This window comes from Gorilla gorilla, chromosome 5 (genome assembly GCF_029281585.2).
Source record: "Gorilla gorilla gorilla isolate KB3781 chromosome 5, NHGRI_mGorGor1-v2.1_pri, whole genome shotgun sequence".
NCBI classification, from domain to species: Eukaryota; Metazoa; Chordata; class Mammalia; order Primates; family Hominidae; genus Gorilla; species Gorilla gorilla.
In genome coordinates this window covers 82612434-82631435 of record NC_073229.2, presented here as the reverse complement: position 1 = coordinate 82631435, position 19002 = coordinate 82612434, and positions in this window count along the sequence as shown.

The following is a 19002-nucleotide window of genomic DNA, read 5'->3' as shown; positions in this document are numbered from 1 at the left end:
GCATATCCACTAGCAGATACTACAAAAAGAGTGTTTCCAAACTGTTGAATCAAAAGAAGGGTTCAACTTTGTGAGTTCAATGTACACATCACACAGAAGTATCTGAGAATTCTCCTGTCTAGGTTTTATGTGAAGTTATTTCCTTTTCCATTATAGGCCTCAAAGCCCTCCAAATATCCACTTGCAGATCCTACAAAAAGAGTGTTTCAAAACTTCTCTATCAAAAGAAAATTTCATATCTGTGCGTAGAATGCACATATTACAATGAAGTTTCTGAGAATGCTTCCATCTAATTTTTATGTGAAGATATTTCCTTTTCTGCTATGGGCCTCAAAACGCTCCAAATATCCATTTGCAGATACTACAAAAAGAGTGTTCTCAAACTGCTCAATCAAAAGAAAGGTTCAGCTCTATGAGTTGAATGCACACATCACAAAGAAGTATCTTAGAATGCTTCTGTCTAGTCTTTATGTGAAGATATTTCCTTTTCCACCCTGGGCCTCAAAGTGCTCCAAATGTCCACTTGCCGATTCTACCAAAAGAGTGTTTCAGAAGTACTCAATCAAAACAGAGTTTAAACTCAGTGAGAGGAGTGCACACATCACAAAGGAGTTTCTCACAATGCTTCCGTCTAGTTTTTATGTGAAGTTATTTCCTTTTCCACCATAGGCCTCAAAGCATTCTAAATATGTATTTGCGTATTCTACAAAAAGAGTTTTTCAAAACTGCTCTATGAAAAGAAAGGTTCAACTCTGTGAGATGAATGCACTCATCACAAAGACCTTTCTCAGAATGCTTCTGTCTGGCTTTTATGTGAAGATATTTCCTTTTCCACGGTAGGCCTCAAATCGCACCAGATATCCACTTGCAGATTCTTCAAATAGAGTGTTTCAAAACTGCTCAATAAAAAGAAAGGTTCAACTCTGTGAGATGAATGCACACTTCCCAAAGAAGTTTCTCAAAATGCTTCTGTCTAGTTTTAATGTGAAGATATTTCCTTTTACACCGTAGGACTCAAAGCGCTCCCAATATCCACTTGCAGATGCTCTAAAAAGAGTTTTTCAAATCTCCTCAATCAAAAGAAAGGTTCAAATCTGTGAGATGGATGCACTCATCACAAGGAAGTTTCTCAGAATGCTTCTGTCTGTTTTTATGTGAAGATATTTCCTGTTCAGCTATAGGCCTCAAAACGCTCCAAATATCCATTTGCAGATACTACAAAAAGAGTGTTTCCAAACTGCTCAATCAAAGGCAGTTTCAACTTTGTGAGTTGAACACAGACATCCCAAAGAAGTATATGAGAATGCTTCTGTCTAGTTTTTATGTGAAAGTATTTCCTTTTCCACGGTAGGCCTCAAAGTGCTCCAAATATACACTTGCAGATTTTTCAAAAAGAGTGTTTTGAAACTGCTCAGTCAAAAGAAAGGTTCAACTCTGTGAGGTGAATGCACACATCACAAAGATATTTCTGAGAATGCTTCTGTCTAGTTTTTATGTGAAGATATTTCATTTTACACCATAGGCCTCAAATCACTCAAAATATCCACTTGCAGATCCTCCAAAAAGAGTTTTTCCAAAAAAGACCCCGCATCACCAAGTCAATCCTAAGCCAAAAGAACAAAGCTGGAGGCATCACACTACCTGACTTCAAACTATACTACAAGGCTACAGTATACAAAACAGCATGGTACTGGTACCAAAACAGAGATATAGATCAATGGAACAGAACAGAGCCCTCAGAAATAATGCTGCATATCTACAACTATCTGATCTTTGACAAACCTGAGAAAAACAAGCAATGGGGAAAGGATTCCCTATTTCATTAATGATGCTGGGAAAACTGACTAGCCATATGTAGAAAGCTGAAACTGGATCCCTTCCTTACACCTTATACAAAAATCAATTCAAGATGGATTAAAGACTTAAAGGTTAGACCTAAAGCCATAAAAACCCTAGAAGAAAACCCAGGCATTACCATTCAGGACATAGGCAGGGGCAAGGACTTCAAGTCTAAAACACCAAAAGCAATGGCAACAAAAGACAAAATTGACAAATGGGATCTAATTAAACTAAAGAGCTTCTGCACAGCAAAAGAAAGTACTATCAGAGTGAACAGGCAACCTACAAAATGGGAGAAAATTTTCGCAACCTACTCGTCTGACAAAGGGCTAATATCCAGAATCTACAATGAACTCCAACAAATTTACAAGAAAAAAACAAACAACCCCATCAAAAAGTGGGCAAAGGACATGAACAAACACTTCTCAAAAGAAGACATTTAAGTAGCCAAAAAACACATGAAAAAATGCTCATCATCACTGGCCATCAGAGAAATGCAAATAAAAAACCCAATGAGATACCATCTCACACCAGTTAGAATGGGAATCATTAAAAAGTCAGGAAACAACAGGTGCTGGAGAGGATGTGGAGAAATAGGAACACTTTTACACTGTTGGTGGGACTGTAAACTAGTTCAACCATTGTGGAAGTCAGTGTGGCGATTCCTAAGGGATCTAGAACTAGAAATACCATTTGACCCAGCCATCCCATTACTGGGTATATACCCAAATGACTGTATATCATGCTGCTATAAAGACACATGCACACGTATGTTTATTGCGGCATTATTCACAATAGCAAAGACTTGGAACCAACCCAAATGTCCAACGATGATAGACTGGATTAAGAAAATGTGGCACATATACACCATGGAATACTATGCAGCCATCAAAAATGATGAGTTCATGTCCTTTGTAGGGACATGGATGAAATTGGAAATCATCATTCTCAGTAAACTATCGCAAGAACAAAAAACCAAACACCACATATTCTCACTCACAGGTGGGATTTGAACAATGAGATCACATGGACACAGGAAGGGGAATATCGCACTCTGGGGACTGTTGTGGGGTGGGGGGAGGGGAGAGGGATAGCATCGGGAGATATAACTAATGCTAGGTGACGAGTGAGTGGGTGCAGTGCACCAGCATGGCACATGTATACATATGTAACTAACCTGCACAATGTGCACATGTACCCTAAAACTTAAAGTTTTAAGTTTAAAAAAAAAAAGAAAGAAAAGTTCAACTCTGTTAGATGAATGCACTCATCACAAAGAAGATTCTCAGAATGCTTCTGTCTAGTTTTTATGTGAAGATATGTCCTTTTTAGCTGCAGGGCTCAAAGTGCTCCAAATATTCATTTGCAGATACTACAAAAAGAGTGCTCAATCAAAAGTAAGGTTCAACTCTGAGTTGAACGCACACATCACAAAGAGGTTTCTGAGAAAGCTTCTGTCTAGTTTTTATGTGAAGATATTTCCTTTTCCATCACAGGACTCAAAGCGCTCCAAATTTCCACTTGAAGATTCTGCAAAGAGTGTTTCAAAACTGCTCAATCAAAAGAAAGGTTCAACTCTGAGAGATGAATGCACACATCACAAAGAGGATTCTCAATATTTTTCTCTCTGGTTTTTATATGAAGATACTTCCTTTTCAGCTATAGGCCTCAAAGAGCTCCAAATATCCTTTTGCACATACTACAGAAAGAGTATTTCCAAACTGCTCTATCAAAGGAAAGATTCAACTCTGTGAGTTGAATGCACACATCACAAAGAAGTTTCTGAGAATGCTTCTGTCTAGTTTTCATGTGAAGATATTTGCTTTACCACCACAAAACTTAAACCACTCCAAATATCCACTTCCAGATTCTACAAAAAGAGTGTTTGAAAACTGCTCAATCAAAAGAAAACTTCAACTCTCAGAGATGAATGCACACATCACAAAAATTTTCTCAGAGTGCTTCCATCTAATTTTAATGTGAAGATATTTCCTTTTCCATTACAGAACTCAAAGCGCTTCCAATTTCCACTTACGGATTCTACAAAAAGAGTGTTTCAAAACTGCTCAATCAAAAGAAAGATTCAACTCTGTGAGATGAATGCACGCATCACAAAGAAGATTCTCAGAATTCTTCTGTCTAGTTTTTATATGAAGATATTTCCTTTTCAGCTATAGGTCTCAAAGAGCTCCAAATATGTTTTTGCAGGTACTACAAAAGGAGTGTTTTCAAACAGCTCTATCAAAAGAAAGGTTCAACTCTGTGAGTTGATTACACACATCACAAAAAAGTTTCTGAGAATGCTTCTGTCTAGTTTTTATGTGAAGATATTTCCTTTTCCACCATAGGCCTCATAGTTTTCCAAATATCCTCTTGCAGACTCTTCAAAAAGAGCATTTCAAAACTGCTCAATCAAAAGAAAGGTTCATCTCTGTGAGATGAATGCAAACATCAAAAAGAAGTCTCTCTGAATGCTTCTGTCTAGTTTTTATGTGAAGATATTTCCTTTTCAGCTATAGGCCTCAAAGTGCTCCAAATATCCATTTGCAGATACTACAAAAAGAGTGTTTCCAAACTACTCAATCAAAAGAAAATTTCAAAACTGTGAGTTGAATGCATACATCACAAAAATGTTTCTGAGAATGCTTCTGTCTAGTTTTTCTGTGAAGATATTTCCTTTTCAGCTATAGGCCTCAAAGTGCTCCAAATATCCATTTGCAGATATTACAAAAAGAGTGTTTCCAAACTGCTCAATCAAAAGAAAGGTTCAACTCCGTGAGATGAATGCACACATCACCAAAAAGTTTCAGAGAATGCTTCTGTCTAGTTTTTATATTAAGATATATCCTTTTCCACCATAGGCCTCAAGGTGCTCCAAATATCCACTTACAGATGCTACAAAAAGAGTGTTTCAGAACTGCTCAATCAAAAGAAAGTTTAATATCTGTTAGACGAATGCTTACTTCACAAAGAAGTTTCTCAGAATGCTTCTGTCTAGTTTTTATGTGAAGATATTTCCTTTTCACCTCTAGGACTCAAAGCGCCCCAAATATCAATTTACAGATATAACAAGAAGACAGTTTCTAAACTGCTCAATCAAAAGAAATGTTCACCTCTGTGAGTTGAATGCACACATCAGAAAGAAGTTTCTGAGAATGATTCGGTCTAGTTTTTATGTTAATGTATTTCCTTTTCCACCATAGGCTTAAATCTGTGAGATGAATGCAAACATCTCAAATTGGTTTACTCAGATAGTTTCCTTGTAGTTTTTATCCTGGGATATACACTTTTACTCCACTGGCCTCAATGAACTCCCAAATGTGCATTTACAGAAGGGACATAAACAGTGTTTCCAAACAGTTGAACGAAAAGAAAGTCTTAACTCTGTGAGATGAAAGCACACATCCAAAGCAGTTTCTCAGAAAGCTTCTCTCTAGCTTTTATCTGAAGATATTTTCTTTCTCACCATAGGTCTCAATGCACTCCCCAATTTCCCTTTGCAGAATAGGCAAAAAGAGGGTTTCCAAACTGTTGAATGAAAAGTAATGTTAAACTCTGTGGGATGAAACCACATATCACAAATGAGTTTCTCAGAAAGCTTCTTTCTAGTTTTTATCTGAAGATATTTTCTTTTTCACCATAGGCCTCAATTTGCTCTGAAATATCCCTTCGCAGATTCTACAATAACAGTGTTTCAAATCTGTTGAATCAAAAGAAAGGATTAACTCTGTGAGATGAATGCACACGTCACACAGCAGTTTCTCCAAAAATTCTTTCTAGTTTTTATATGAAGATATATACTTGTTCACCAAAAGACTAAATGGGCTCCAAAATATCCCATTGTAGATGTTACAAAAGCTGTTTCCAAAGTGCTGAATGAAAAGAAAGTTTTAACTCTGTGAGGTGAATGCACACATCACATAGGAGTTTCTTACATAGCTTCCTTGAACTCTTTTTCTTGGGATATTCGCTTTTTCTCCTTTGCCTCAATGACCATAATGGCCATTGGCAGAATGGACAAAAACAGTGTTTCCAAACTGTTGAAACAAAAGGAACTTCTAAGTCTGTGTGATGAAAGCATACATCACAAAGCAGTTTCTCAGAAAGTTCTGTCTAGTTATTATTTGAAGATGCTTGCTTTTTCACCTTAGGCCTCAGTGTGCTCCTAAATATCCCTTTGCAGATTCTACAAACACAGTGTTTCCAAACTGCTGAATGAAAAGAAAATTTTTCCTTTGTGAGATGAATTCACACAACACAACGTAGTTTAACATAAAGCTTCTTTCTATTTTTATATGAAGATATTTACTTTTTCACCATAGGCCTCAATGGGCTCCCAAATATCCCTTCACAAATTCTACAAAAACACTGTTTTTGAACTGCTGTATGTAAGGAAAGTTTTAACTCTACGAGATAAATTCACACATCACAAAGTGGTATCACAGATGGCTTCCTTGAAGCTTTTATCCTGGGATATTCGCTTTTTCTCTCTTGGCCTCAATGAGCTCTCAAACATCAATTCACAAAATTGACAAAAACAGTGTTAAACCCCTCTATGAAAAGAAATGTTTAACTCTGTGATATGAAACCACACATCACAAGGCAGTTTCTCAGAAAGCTTCTTCCTAGTTTTTATGTGAAGATATTTACTTTTCAATATAGGCCTCAGTGGACTCCTAAATATCCCTTCAGAGATTCTACAAAAAACAGTTTTTCCAAACTGCTGGATGGAAAGAAAGGTTTAACTCTGTGAGGTTAATGCACCCATCACAGAGCAGTTTCTCAGAAAGCTTCTGTCTACTTTTTGTCTTAAGATATTTTCTTCCACAACATAGGTCTCAATGTGCTCCCAAATATCCCTTTGCAGATTCTACAAAAACAGTGCTTCCAAAATGCTGAATGAAAAGAAAGGTTTAACTCTGTGAGATGACTGCACATATCACAAAGCAGTTTCTAGAAAGCTTCTTTCTTGTTTTTATCTGAAGATATTTTCTTTTTCACCATGGGCATCAATGCGCTCCCAAATAGCCCTTCACACAATGGACAAAAACTGTGTTTCAAAACTGTTGAATCAAAAGCAAAGATTAACTCTGTGAGTTGAATACACACATCACAAAGCAGTCTCTCAGAAAGCTTCTTCTAGTTTTATTTGAAAATACTTTCTTTTTCACTGTAGGCCTCTATGCACTCCAAAATATCCCTTTGCAGACTCTACAAAAACAATGTCTCCAAAGTGCTGGATCGAAAGAAAGTTTTCACTCTGTGAGATGAATGCACACATCACAAATCAATTTCTCAGAAAGCTTCTTTCTAGTTTTTATATGAAGATATTTACTGTTTCACCATAGGCCTCAATGGGCTCCCTAATATCCCTTCACAGATCCTGCAAAAACACCATTTCAAAACTGCTGAATGAAGAGGAAGGTTTAGCTATGTGAGATGAATGCAAACATCACAAATCAGTTTCTCAGATAGTTTCCTTTTAGTTTTTATCCTGGGATATACACTTTTCCTCCATTGGCCTCAATGAACTCCCAAATATGCATTCACAGAATGGACACCAACAGTGTTTCCAAACAGTTGAACAAAAAGAAAGTGTTAAGTCTGTGAGATGAAAGCACACATCCAAGGCAGTTTCTCAGAAAGCTTCTGTCTAGTTCTTATTTGAAGATATTTTCTTTTTCACCAAAGACCTCGATACACTCTAAAATATCCCTTCATAGATTCTACAAAAACAGTGTTTCCAAACTGCTGTGTCAAAAGAAAGGTTTAACTCTGTGAGGTGCATGCACCCATCACAGAGCAGTTTCTCAGAAAGCTTCTTTGTACTTTTTATCTTGAGATATTTTCTTCTACAACATAGGTCTGAAAGCACTCCCAATATCCCTTCACAGATTTTACAAAAACAGTGTTTTAACTGCTGAATGAAAAGAAAGGTTTAACTCTGTGAGATGAAACCACACATCACTAAGTCATTTCTCTTGAAACTTCCTTCTAGTTTTTATCTGAAGATATTTTCTTTTTCACCATAGGTCTCAATGCGCTCCCAAATTTCCCTTTGCAGAATAAACAAAAAGAGTGTTTCCAAACTGTTGAATGAAAAGAAATATTAAACTCTGAGATGAAACCACACATCACAAAGCAGTTTCTCAGAAAGCTTCTTTCTAGTTTTTATCTGAACATATTGTCTTTTTCACCATAGGCCTCAATTTGCTCTGAAATATCCCTTCACAATAACAGTGTTTCAAAACTGTTGAATCAAAAGAAAGGATTAACTCTGTGAGATGAATGCACACATCACACAGCAGTTTCTCTGAAAGATTCTTTCTAGTTTTTATATGAAGATATTTAGTTTTGCACCAAAAGACTAAATGGGCTCCAAAATATCCCTTTGTAGATGCTACAAAAACTGTGTTTCCAAAGTGCTGAATGAAAAGAAAGGTTTAACTCTGTGAGATGAATGCACACATCACATAACAGTTTCTCGCCTAGCTTCCTTGAACTTTTTATCCTGGGATATTCACTTTTTCTCCTTGGCCTCAATCATCTCCAAAATGGCCATTGGCAGAATGGAGAAAAACAGTGTTTCCAAACTGTTGAAATGAAAGAAATTTTTAACTCTGTGAGATGAAAGCACACAACACAAAGCAGTTTTTCTGAAAGCTTCTTTCTAGTTTTTATCTGAAGATATTTTCTTTTTCACCATAGACCTCAATGGGCTACCAAATATCCCTTTGCAGAATGGACAAAAACAATGTTTCAAAACTGCTGAATCAAAAGAAATGTTTAACTCTGTGAGATGAATGCACACATCACAAAGCAGTTTCTCAGAAAGCTTCTTTCCAGTTTTTATGTGAAGATATTTATTTTTTCACCATAGGATTCAATGGTCTCCCAAATATTGCTTTGCAGATTTTACAAAAAGAGTTTTCCAAACTGCTGAATGAAAAGAAAGGTTTAAATGTGCGAGATAAATGCACACATCACAAATCAGTTTCTCAGATTACTTCCATATAGTTTTTATCCTGGGATATTTGCTTTTCCTCCATTGATCTCAAAGAGCTCCCAAATGTTCATTCACAGAATGGACAAAGCAGTGTTTGCAAACTATTGAAACAAAAGAATGTTTTAACTCTGTGTGATGAAAGCAGACATCACAAAGCAGTTTCACAGAAAGCTTCTGTCTAGTTATTAGTTGAAGATATTTACTTTTTCACCATAGGCCTCAATGCGCTCCTAAGTATCCCTTCACAGATTCTACAAAAACAGTGTTTCCAAAATGCTGAATGAAAAGAAAATTTTAACTCTGTGAGATGAATTCGCACATCACATGAAGTTTAACATAAAGCTTCTTCCTAGTTTTTATATGAATATATTTAGTGTTTTACTATAGACCTCAGTGGGCTCCCAAATATTCCTTTGCAAAATCTACAAAACACTGTTTTCATACTGCTGTATGTAAGGAAAGGTTTAACTCTATGAGAAAAATTCACACATCACAAAGCAGTATCTCAGATAGCTTCCTAGAAGTTTTTATCCTGGGATATTCCCTTTTTCTCCATTGGCCTCAATTAACTCCCAAATATCTATTCACAGAATGGACAAAAACAGTATTTCAAAACTGTTGAATCAAAATAAAGTTTTAATTCTGTGAGATGAATGCACACATCACAAAGTGGTTTCCCAGATAGCATCTTTCTAATATTTATCCTGGGATATTTGCTTTTTGCCAGTAGCCTCAATCAGCTACCAAATGCCCATTTGCAGGATGGTCAAAAACAGTGTTTCAAAATTCCTGAATCCAAAGAAAGGTTTAAATCTGTGAGGTGAATGCACCCATCACAGAGCAGTTTATCAGAAAGCTTCCTTCTGCTTTTTATCTTAAGATATTTTCTTTTTCAACCGTAGGTCTCAATGCACTCGCAAATATCCCTTCATTGATTCTACAAAAACAGTGTTTCCAAACAACTGAATGAAAAGTAAGGTTTAATTCTGTGACACGAATGCACCCATCACAAAGCTGTTTTTCAGATAGCTTCCTTGGAGTTTTTATCCTGTGATATTCCCTTTTTCTCCATTGGCCTCAATGAGCACCTAAATATCCATTTGCCTAATGGACAAAAACATTGTTTCAAAACTGTTGAATCAAAAGAAAGGATTAATTTTGTGAGATGAAAGCACACATCACAAAGCAGTTTCCAGAAAGCTTCTCTGTACTTTTTGTTTGAAGATATTTTCTTTTTCACCATAGTCCTCATTGCACTCTGAATTATCCCTTAACAGATTCTACAAAAACAGTGTTTCCAAACTCCTGGACCAAGGAAAGATTCAACACTGTGAGGTGAATGGACCCCTAAGAGAGCAGTTTCTCAGAAAGCTTCCATCTACTTTTTAACTTCAGATTTTTTTTTCACTATAGGTCTCAATGCGCTCCCAAATATCCCTTCACAGATTCTACAAAAACAGTGTTTCCAAACTGCTGAATGAACAGAAACATGTAACAGTATGAGATGAACGCACACCTCACCAAGCGGTTTTTCAGACAGCTTCTTTGTGGTTTTCATTCTGTGATATTCACTTTTTCTCCATTGGCCTCAATGATCTCCCAAATGTCAATTCGTAGAATGGACAAGGACAGTGTTTCCAAACTGTTGAATCAAAAGGAAGTTTTAATTCTGTGAGTTGAATGCTCACATCACAAACCAGCTTGTCAGAAAGCTTCTTTATAGTTTTTATTTGAAAATATTTTCTTTTTCACAATAGGCCTCAAAGCACTTCAAAATATTCCTTAACAGATTCTACAAAAACAGTGTTTCCAAACTGTTGAAACAAAAGAAAGGTTTAACCCTGTGAGATGAATGCACCCATCACAGAGCAGTTTCTCAGAAACCTTCTTTCTACTTTTTATCTTTAGATATTTCTTTTACACCATAGGCATCAATGTGCTCCAAAATATCTGTTCACAGATTCTACAAAAACAGCAGTTCCAAACTGCTGAATGTAAGGAAAGGTTTAACTGTGCAAGATGAATACACACATCACAAAGTGGTTTCTCAGATAACTTCCTTGAAGTTTTTATCTTGGGATAGTCTCTTTTTCTCCATTGGCCTCAATGAGCTCCCAAATTTCCATTTGAAGAATGGACAAAAACAGTGTTTCCAAACTGCTGAATGAGAATAAATGTTTAACTCTGTGAGACAAAAGAACACATCAGAAAGCAGTTTCACAAAAAGCTTCTTTCTAGTTTTTATCTGAAGATATTTTCTTTTTCACCATAGGTCTCATTGAGCTCCCAAATAACCCTTTGCAGAATGGATAAAAACAGTTTTTCAAAACTGTTGAATCAAAAGAAAGGATTAACTCTGTGAGATGAATGCACATATCACAGATCAGTCTCTCAGAAAGCTTCTTTCAAGTTTTTATATGAAGATATTTACTTTTTCACCATAGGACCCAATGGGCTCTGAAATATCCCTTCGAAGGTTCTACAAAAATAGTGTTTAAAAACTGCTGAATGAAAAGAAGGTTTAACTCAGGGAGATAAATGCACACATTACAAAACGTTTCTCACATAGCTTCCTTGAAGTTCTTTTCCTGGGATATTCCCTTTTTCTCCATTGGCCTCAATGATCTCCCAAATGACCATTGGCAGAATGGCAAAAGCAGTGTTTCCAAACTGTTGAAACAAAAGAATGTTTTAAATCTGTGAGATGAAATCACACATCACAAAGCAGTTTCTCAGAAAGTTTGTGCTTAGTTATTATTTGATGATATTTCCTTTTTCACCATAGGCCTCTACAAGCTCCCAAACAATCCTTTGCAGAATGGACAAAAAGTGTTTCAAAACTGTTGAATCAAAAGAAAGGATTAACTCTGTGAGATGAATGCAAACATGACAAAGCAGTTTCTCAAAAAGCTTCTTTCTAGTTTTTATATGAAGATATTTACTTTTTCACCATCAGACTCAATGGGCTCCAAAATATCTCTTCACAGATTATACAAAAACAGGGTTTCCAAACTGCTGAATGAAAAGAAAGGTTTAACTCTGTGAGATGAATGCACACATCACAAAGGGGTTTTTCAGATAGCTTCCCTGTAGTTTTTATCCTGGGATATTCACTTTTCCTCCATGGCCTCAGTGAGCTCACAAATGTCCATTTGCAGAATGGACAAAAACAGTGTTTACAAACTGTTCAAACAAAAAAATGTTTTAACTCTGTGAGATGTAAGCACACATCACAAAGCAGTTTCTCAGAAAGCTTCTATCTAGTTATTATTTGAAGATATTTCCTTTTTCACCATTGGCCTCAAAGCACTCTGAAATATCCTTTTGCAGATTCTACAAAAAACAGTGTTTCCAAATTGCTAGATCTAAAAGAAAGGATTAAGTCTGTGAGATGATTGCTCACATCACAAAGCAGTTTCTCAGAAAGCTTCCTGGTAGTTTTTATAAGAAGATATTTATTTTTTCACTATAGGCTTCAAAGGCTCCCAAATATCCCCTTCGCAGGTTCTACAGAAACAGGATTTCTAAACTGCTGAATGCAAGGAAAGGTTTAACTCTGTGAGATGAATGCACACATCACAGAGCAGTTTCTCAGATACCTTCCTTTAAGTTTCTATCCTGGAATATTCACTTTTCCTCCACTGGCCCCAATGAGCGCCCAAATGTCCATTCACAGAATGGACAAAAACAGTGTTTGCAAATGCTGAATGAAAGGAACTGTTTCCGTCTGTGAGATGAAACCACAAATCACAAAGCTGTTTCTCAAAAAGCTTCTTTCTGGTTTTTATCTGAAGATATTTTCTTTTTCACCATGGGCCTCAATGTACTCCCAAATATCCCTTAGCAGAATGGACAAAAACACTGTTTCAAAACTATTGAATCAAAAGAAAGGATTAATTCTGTGAGATGAATTCATACATCACAAAGCAGTCTGTCAGAAAGCTTCCATCCAGTTTTTATTTGAAGATATTTTCTTTTTCACCATAGGCCTCAATGCATACTGAAATATCCCTTCACAGATGCTGCAAAAAACAGTGTTTCCAAAGTGCTAGATCAAAAGAAAGGTTTAACTCTTTGAGATGAATGCACACATGACAAAGCAGTTTCTCAGAAAGCTTCTTTATAGTTTTTATATGAAGATATTTACTTTTTCACCATTGGAATCAATGGGCTCTCAAATATCTCTTCACAGATTCTACAAAAAACAGGGTTTCCAAATTGTTGGATCAAAAGAAAAGTTTAAATCTGTGAGGTGACTACCCACATCACACAGCAGTTTCTCAGAAACCTTCTTTCTACTTTTTATCTTAACATATTTTCTTCTACACCATAGGTCTAATTGCACTTCCAAATATCCCTTCGCAGACTCTAAAAAAACAGTGTTTCCAAACTACTGAATGAAAAGAAAGGTTTAACTCTGTGAGATGAATGCAGACATCACAGTATAGTTTCTCAGAAAGCTTCTCTCTAGTTTTTATTTGCAGATATTTTCATTTTCACCATAGGCCTCAGTGTGCTCTTAAATATCCTTTTGCAGATTCTACAAAAACAGTGTTTCCAAATTGCTGGATCAAAAGAAAGGTTGCACTATGTGAGATGAAAGCAGATATCACAAAGCAGTTTCTCAGAAGGCTTCTTTCTAGTTTTTTTATGAAGATATTTACTTTTTCACCATAGGACTCAATGAACTCCCAAATATCCCTTCACAGATTCTACCAAAATAGGGTTTCAAAACTACTGAATGAAAAGAAATGTTCAACTCTGTGAGATTAATGCACACATCACAAATCGGTTTCTCAGATGGCTTCCTTGTAGTTTTTATCCTGGGATAATTGCTTTTCCTTCTTTGGCCTCAATTAGCTCCCAAATGTCCATTCATAGAATGGACAAAATCAGTGTTTCCAAGCTGCTGAAATAAAAAGTTTTAACTCTTTGAGGTGAAAGCAGACATCACAAAGCAGTTTCTCAAAAAGCTTCTGTCTAGTTATTATTTGAAGATAATTCCTTTTTCACCGTAGGCCTCAATGTGCTCTGAAATATCCCTGCATAGATTCTACTAATACAGTGATTCCAAAATGCTGAATGAAAGGAAAGGTTTACCTCTGTGAGATGAATGCACAGATGAAAGAGCAGTTTCTCATAAAGCTTCTTTCTAGTTTTTATATGAAGATATTTACTTTTTCACCATTTCCTCAATGGGTTTCCAAATATCCCTTTGCAGATTCTACAAAAACAGTGTTTCACAACTGCTGAATGTAAAGAAAGTTTTAAGTCTCCAAGATGAATGCACACATCACACAGCCATTTCTCAGATAGCTTCCTTGAAATTTTTATCCTAGGATATTTGCTTTTTCTCCACTGGCCTCAAAGAGCTCCCAAATGTCCATTCGCAGAATGGAGAGGAGAAAAAGAGTATTTCCAAACTCCTGTATGAAAAGAAATATTTAACTCTGTGAGATGAAATGACACATCATAAAGCAGTTTCCCAGAAATCTTCTTTCTGGTATTTATCTGAAGATATTTTGTTTTTCACCATAGGCTTCAATGCACTCCCAAATATCCCTTCACAGAATGGATAAAAACAGTGTTTCAAAACTGTTGAATCAAAAGAAAGTATTAACACTGTGAGATGAATGCACACATTACAAAGCAGTTTTTCAGAAAGCTTCTGTCTAGTTATTATTTGAAGATATTCCCTTTTTCACGTAGGCCTCAATGCACTCTGAAATATCCTTTCACAGATTCTACAGAAGAAGTGATTCTAAACTGCTGAATAAAAAGAAACTTTTAACTCTCTGAGATGAATGCACACATCACAAAGCGGTTTCTCGTAAAGCCCCTTTTTAGTTTTTATCTGAAGATATTTTCTTTTTCACCATAGGCCTCAATGGGCTCCCAAATATCCCTTTGCAGATACTACAAAGACAGTTTCCAAACTACTGGATTGAAAGAAACTTTTAGCTCTGTGAGTTGAATGCACCCATCACAGAGCAGTTTCCCAGAGAGGTTATTTCTAATTTTTATCTGAAGATATTTTCTTTTCACCATAGGCCTCAATGGGCTCCCAAATATCCTTTCCCAGAATGGACAAAAACAGTGTTTCAAAACTTTTGAACTAAAGAATGGATTAACTCTGTGAGATGAATGCACACATCAAAAAGCAGTTTCTCAGAAAGCTTCTGTCTAGTTTGCACTTCAAGATATTTTCTTTTTCACTGTAGGCCTGAATGCACTCTGAAAAATCCATATGCAGATTCTACAAAAATAGTGTTTCCAAAGTAGTGGAACAAAAGTAAGGTTTAACATTTTGAGATGAATGCACACATCACGAAGGACTTTCTCAGAGTGATTTTTTCAAGGTTTATATAAAGATATTTACTTTTTCACCATAGGACTCTATAGGCTCCCAAATATCTCTTCACAGATTCTACAAAAACAGTGTTTCCAAATTGCTGAATGTAAGGAAAGGTTTAACTATGCGACATGAATGCATACATCACAAAGTGGTTTCTCAAATAGCTTCATTGAAGTTTTTATCCTGGGATATTCAATTTTTCTTCAGTGGCCTCAATGATCTCCCAAATGGCCATTGGCAGAATGGACAAAAACAGTGTTTCCAAACTGTTGAAACAAAAGGAGTTTTAACTCCATAAGATGAATGCACACATCACAAAGCAGTTTCTCAGAAAGCTTCTTTCTACTTTTGATCTGAAGATATTTTCCTTTTCTCCATAGGCCTCAATGTGCTCCCAAATATCCCTTTGCAGAATGGACAAAAAGAGTGTTTCAAAACTGTTGAATCAAAATAAAGGATTAACTCTGTGAGTTGAATTCATACTTCACAAAGCAGTTTCTCAGAAAGCTTCTCTCTAGTTTTTATTTGATGCTATTTTCTTTTTCAGTGTAGGCTTCAATGCACTCCAAAATATCCCTTTGCAAATACTACAAAAACAGTGTTTCCAAACTGCTGGATCAAAAGAAAGGTTTAACTCTGTGAGTTGAATGCACACATCACAAAGCAGTTTCTCAGAACGCTTCTTTCTAGTTTTTATATGAAGATATTTACTTTTTCACCAAAGGACACGATGGGCTCCCAAATATCCCTTCGCAGATACTACACAAACTGGGTTTCCAAACTCCTGAATGAAAAGAAAGGTTTAACTCAGCTAGATGAATGTGCAACTCACAAATCCGTTTCTCAGATGGCTTCCTTGTATTTTTATCCTTGGGTATTCTCTTTTCCTTCTTTGGCCTCAATGAGCTCCCAAATGTCCTGTCACAGAATGGACAAAAACAGTGTCTCCAAACTGTTGAAAAAGTAGAAGATTTTAATTCTATGAGATGAAAGTAGACATCACAAAGCAGTTTCACAGAAACCTTCTGTCTAGTTATTATTTGAAGATATTTCCTTTTTCACCATAGGCCTCAATGGGCTCCGAGTTATCCCTTTGCAGATTCTACAAAAACAGTGTTTCCAAACTGCTGAAAGAAAACAAACGTTTAACTCTGTGAGAGGAATGCACACATCACAGAGCTGTTTCTCAGAAGCATCTTTCTAGTTTTATCTGAAGATATTTTCTTTTTCACCTTAGGTCTCAAGGCGCTCTTAAATATCCCTTTGCAGAATGGACAAAAACAGTGTTTCCAACGTGTTGAATCAAAAGAAAGGATTAACTCTGTGAGATGAAGCCACACATCACAAAGCAGTTTCTCTTAAAGCTTCTTTCTTGTTTTTATCTGGAGATATTTTCTTTTTCATATTAGGCCTCAATTCTCCCCCAATTATCCCTTTGCAGAATGGACAAAAACAGTGTTTCTAAACTGTTGAATCAAAAGAAAGGATTAACTCTGTGAGATGAATACACACATCACAAAGCAGTGTCTCAGAAAGCTTCTTTCTAGTTTTTATATGAAGATATTTACTTTTTCAACATAGGACTCTTTGGGCTCTGAAATATCCCTTTGCAGATTCAACAAAAACAGTGTTTCCAAACTGCTGAATGAAAACAAAGGTTTAACTCTGTGAGACGAATGCAAACATCACATGGCAGTTTCTCACACAGTTCCCTTGAATTTTTTATCCTGAGACATTTGCTTTTTCTCCTTTGGCCTCAATGATCTCCTAAATGGCCACTGGCAGAGTGAACAAAAACTGTGTTTCCAAACTATTGAAACCAAAGGAAATTTTAACTCTGTGAGATGAAAGCAAACATCACAAAGCAGTTTTGCAGAAAGCTTCTGTCTAGTTATTATTTGAAGATATTTCCTTTTTTACCATAGGCCTCAAAGCTCTCTGAAATATCCCTGCACAGATTCTACAAAACTGTGTTTCCAAGCTGCTGAATGTAAGGAATGGTTTAACTCTGTGAGATGAATGCACACATCACAAAGAAGTTTCTCAGAAACCTTCTTTCTAGTTTTTATAAGAAGATATTTACTTTATCACCATAGGCCTCAAGGGGATCCCAAATATCCCTTCACAGGTTCTACAAAAACAGTGTTTCCAAACTGATGAATGTAAGGAAAGGTTTACCTCTGTGAGATGAATGCATACATCACAAAGCAGTTTCTCAGATAGTTTCCTTGAAGTTTTTATCCTGGGATATTTGCTTTTCTCCATTGGTGTCAATGAACTCCCAAATGTCCATTTGCAGAATGGACAAAAACACTGTTTCCAAACTGTTGAATGAAAAGAAATGTTTAACACTTTGAGATGAATGCACACATCAAAAAACAGTTTCTCAGAAAGCTTCTGTCTTGCTTTTATTTGAAGATATGTTCTTTTTCACCATAAGCCCAAATGTGCTCTGAAATATCCCTTCAGAGATTCCACAAAAACAGTGTTTCCAAACTGCTGAATGAAAAGAAAGGTTTAACTCTGTGAGACGCATGCACACATCACAAAGCAGTTTCTCAGAAAGCTTCTTTCTAGTTTTTATAAGAACATATTTACTTTTTCACCATAGGCCTCAATGGGGTCCCAAATATCCCTTTGGAGGTTCTACAAAAACAGCGTTTCTAAACTGCTGAATGAAAAGAAAGGTTTAACTCTGCAAGATTAATGCACACATCACAAAGCAGTTTCTCAGCTTCCTTCTAGTGTTTATCCTGGAATATTTGCTTTTTCTGCATTGGCCTCAGTGGGGTCCCAAATGTCCATTCACAGAATGGACAAAAACAGTCTTTTCAAACTGTTGAATCAAAAGAAAGGCTTAACTCTCTGAGATGAATTCACACATCACAAAGCAGTTTCTTAGAAAGCTTCATTCTAGTTTTTATCTGAAGATATTTTCTTTTTCACCATAGGCCTCTAGGCACTCTGAAATATCCCTTAACAGATTCAACAAAAACAGCGTTTCCAAACTGCTGAATGAAAAGAATCGTTTTACTCTTTGAGATGAATGCACACATCACAAAGTTGTTTCTCAGATAGTCTCATTTTTATCCTGAGATATTCACTTTTACACCTTTGGCCTCAATGAGCTCCATAATGTCCTTTCACAGAAATAACAAAGCCAGTATTTTCAAACTGCTGAATGAATAGAAACGTTTAACTCTGTGAGATGAACGTACACATCACAAAACAGTTTCTCAGAAAGCCTCTTTCTTCTTTTTATTTGAAGATAATTTCTTTTTCACCATAGACCTCAATGAGCTTTCAAATATCCATTTACAGTTTCTACAAAAGCAATTTTTCCAAACTGCTGAATGAAAAGAAAGATTTAACTCTGTGAGATGAATGCACACATCACAAAGCTGTTTCTCTGATAGCTTCCTTCTAATTTTTATCCTGGGATATTCATCTTATTGCCACTGGCCTCAATGAGCTCCCAAATTTCCATTCACAGAATGGACAAAAACAGGTTTCCAAACTGCTGAATCAGAAGAAAGGTTTAACTCTGGGAGATGAATTCACACCTCACAAAGCAGTTTCTCTGAAAGCTTCTTTCTACTTTTTATCTGAGGATATTTTCTTATTCACCATAGGCCTCAGTACGCTCCCTAATATCCCTTCGCAGATTCTACAAAAACAGTGTTTCCAAACGGCTGAATGAGAAGATAGGTTTAACTGTGTGAGATGAATGCCCTCATAACAAAGCCATTTCTCAGATAGTTTCCCTCTGGTTTTATCCAGGGAAATTTGCTTTTTCATCATT